Below are 594 nucleotides of genomic sequence, written 5' to 3' on the forward strand. Positions count from 1 at the left end.
TGTTGCGAGTAATGTACACGCGATTTGTATCAGAGTTGCGAAAATTCTAGCCGCGATTTGCATCAGAGTTGCGAATCAACTGAGATCGCGTTTTGAATTAGAGTTGCGAATTGATTGATATCGCGTTGTAAATTAGAGTTGCGAAAAAATGCCACTCGCGGTTGCTCTTGTATATTCAATTTTTATACTTGGAATCTTTATTCAATTGTAAATGTTTGCTTTTAAAGTAATGTTACATTTTTTCCTTTTTTTCAGAGTAAATTCATTTCATTTATTCAGAGTAAAAATAGTTCGAAGAAGTCTATTTACTTCACCTGTAATTTTAACGATAGTGTTGCGTCAACAAATAAACGCGTTTTGTCTTTGAATAGTGTTGCGACGGAATGCCCAAATTTTTCAGGAACCCCTGAAAGAGCTGCACCAAAAGTGATCAGGGCAGTAGCCCTGACTACGACTGCCATGGATCCCCCCGTTATTAGTGTTGCGTATTATAAGTTACAGAGTGCATAGATGATTAGTGTTGCGTATCCCCTAAAGCGCCCTAACGTGGCTGCTCTCGCGTTTAACGGTAACTTTTTTTTATCTTTTTTTTTC

This window comes from Habropoda laboriosa, unplaced genomic scaffold, assembly GCF_001263275.1.
Source record: "Habropoda laboriosa isolate 0110345459 unplaced genomic scaffold, ASM126327v1 scaffold212, whole genome shotgun sequence".
Classification (NCBI taxonomy): Eukaryota; Metazoa; Arthropoda; class Insecta; order Hymenoptera; family Apidae; genus Habropoda; species Habropoda laboriosa.